This window comes from Cupressus sempervirens, chromosome 8, assembly GCF_028749045.1.
Source record: "Cupressus sempervirens isolate cs-2001-9-10 chromosome 8, ASM2874904v1, whole genome shotgun sequence".
Lineage (NCBI taxonomy): Eukaryota > Viridiplantae > Streptophyta > Pinopsida > Cupressales > Cupressaceae > Cupressus > Cupressus sempervirens.
In genome coordinates, this window is record NC_143125.1 from 281,356,184 (window position 1) to 281,359,113 (window position 2,930).

Below are 2,930 nucleotides of genomic sequence, written 5' to 3' on the forward strand. Positions count from 1 at the left end.
TAAAATGTCTAAAAATGGAACTAGTTAATATACTTTACATAATTTGACCCAAACAGAAAAAATTAGTTATCCTACAACTATTTCATACATTTGACATTACAACCACACTTCCAAGTGTTTGAACTCATAAAAGTCTGATTAGATTAAAATTGAAAATTCCAGATAATTTGGAGAGAAATACATGTATTTAGTATTAATCTAAATGGATCCTCAATGAAAAAAATTAAATAGAAGAAACATCCCAATCATACTTTGGCTATGCATACACCTCATATTTAGTAGGTCCATCAACAATACTATCAATGGTCCATACACCCTTTAGTATAGCTGGTGGAAAACCATTTTTTTATAGGATATTAGTTTATCTATGCCACATTTAAAACAATAAACTATGATTGTCACAAAAGTACACATAAATTACAGCTTCCCAGAATCTCCTTGGACTAAGAAGAAGAATAGCATAGATGGCAGGAATAGAATCACATACAGATGCATTATTCTTAAAATGGTTGTCATGAGCTTTTGATCATTGCTTGCAGGTAGTCCATGAAAATTATACACAAAGAAAAAATTGTATTTATCCACCACATACTGATATCCAAAGTAACATGCACATATAGGTAGCACAAGAGGTGCGAAGACAAAATAATTTAGGGTCAGTGCAAAGATTGTAAGATTAAATGCATAATGTTGTGCAAAATCAAAAGTTTGAACCATTTGACAGTAATCTTTTCTACTAATTGGATAGACTAATAAATCTCCTCCCTACAGATCAAGCCCATTTAAGCTCTCTCTTTGTGTTGAGTCATCTCCATCATCAAAACTAAAGTATCTTTCTGATAACAGAGATTCATCCAAATTGATCTCTTAACTTTCAGTGACATACACCTCAGTTTGTTCATGTTCTTCATGTGATGACTGCAGCAAGCCATTTTTACCAAACTTTTATAGTTTTTCTTTATCCAAGGAATTGGAGCTAACAAATCAAAAGATATGCCTAGAAAAGAGCTTGTTATCATGAAAGCAAGAGAGGATACAAAGGAGCTGGTAAAAAAAGATACACTCATATAATCCTTAATTTTCTTGCAATCATTCCCATTCTCAAGAGAACACCTTCCAATGATGACTGCAATAGTACTCAGAAAAATCAAATTAACAAGCTAGAAAAATAAAAATGTTTTAAACTAGTATAGCTTAATGCTCTCCTAAGATAATCAAATGGCTTTCAATCTTGGAAAGTGACGATAGAGCTATGGGAATAATTATGTACATGCTTACATAAATTAGCATATTTGGTAAGAATTGGAAGAATAGTTCTATAGCCCAACTCAAGCTCTATACCCATGCCAACCATGACACTGCATTGTCCATACCCTCTACATCAATAATTCATCTAAAACTTTGTAATGCAGTTATTATTGCAAGTGGTGAGCTGAAAAATAATAGTAATACAAGAAGGCTAGCATTCACAATCACCTTGTGAATTTTCCATGAAAATTTATTTGTGCCCAAATGATGCCAATGTATGTCAACAGCTGGTGGTGTTCTCTCTACCTTCCAACAACTCTTTTCAAGCTACAACTACATTATAGAAACAAAATTTCCAATTCATGGTCTCTTTTTCTCAATTCTAGCATGTTGAAGAGCCTTGTTTGCAATGTAGATATCTTTGAAGATGACAAAATACAACCCCAACACCCTAAGCTCACCCATCTTTAAAAATTGCTAGCCTACTTGCAAGTTCTTCATGGTGAGCGTCAAGTCTCCTTAATCTATCGTTGTCAGTTAAAGCCAAATGGAATTCAGCCCAATCCTTGAACCTTTATAATTTTAACAAATTGCTTCAATTCATACTCTAATCTAGCATGGCATGAACTATGATGTCTCTCTTCAATAAAAAGATCATTGTGGGCCATTGTATCTTGCTCATAGAAGTATAAAAAATTGTCATGCTCCTTAGAGATTTTCCTACCATCAGTGTAGGTCTACAACCATGCAATATCATCCCTAATTTTTATAGAAGATATTTATATTTAAAGTTTAAAATTACAATTAACTTAAGTGAAAAGGAGAGAGCCAATAACCCATTAAGTTATTATAATGGCATAAATTATTGATAACACAAAATTTCAATTCATATATTTACATTGATGAAAGATTGAAACTTGAAACTAAAATTTGCAAAGACGGGCTAAGAAGTACAACTATTATCTCCAATGGACCAATATCAAAATGGAAAAATAGGCATGGCATGAAAAGATATGCATAGCTAGTTTTAGTTTTAGCATAAATCTAAAAAATTGGAGCTATTTTCTATTGGACATCTAGGAAACTCAGGCTCATCACTTGAATTGTTGGAATGAATTGTATCTAAAGTCTACAATATAAGCTCAACCAATCCTAACTAGACATCTCACTCTACATAAAAATATCATGGCTCCTTGGTCTCTACATCCCACTTTGTTTTCGCACTTTATGTATACTTCGCTACTTTCTAATTTGTGAGATGTGAAATGATATATATAACAAGTTTATTTTGCTCTCATACAGGTAAATCTATTCATATTAAGAAAAAAGATAAATCTTCATGGAGACCAGTTCATCTCAATAGGAGAGGAATTTAAAACCTATGAGAGAAGATAAATGGCAAGTGTGCACAATAATTGTGGAGCTACATACAATTTCCATTGACCAACTTATCTTTTGGCAAAGTATACCTATCAATCCATGCTAAATTTTTGGAATCATTGAGCTCAATAAACCTTGTAGTTATACAATCAGTTCTAATAAGTGAAGTTTCCTTCAGACTACATTTTCTTAAGGGCCTTCACAAGATCCTTTCTAGTATTTTTTGATGATACTCTAGTTTTTAGTACATCACTAGCATCTCATTTAGAGAATCAAAATACTAGGCTCGACATATTGGTCAA

At 32.5% G+C, this 2,930-nt stretch overlaps 1 pseudogene; it reads right to left on the reverse strand.

The window, feature by feature from the left end:
• Positions 1-223: 223 nt before the first annotated feature.
• LOC149542535 (hyperosmolality-gated Ca2+ permeable channel 4.1 pseudogene) lies at positions 224-2,012 on the reverse strand (annotated as a pseudogene).
• Positions 2,013-2,930: the final 918 nt, after the last annotated feature.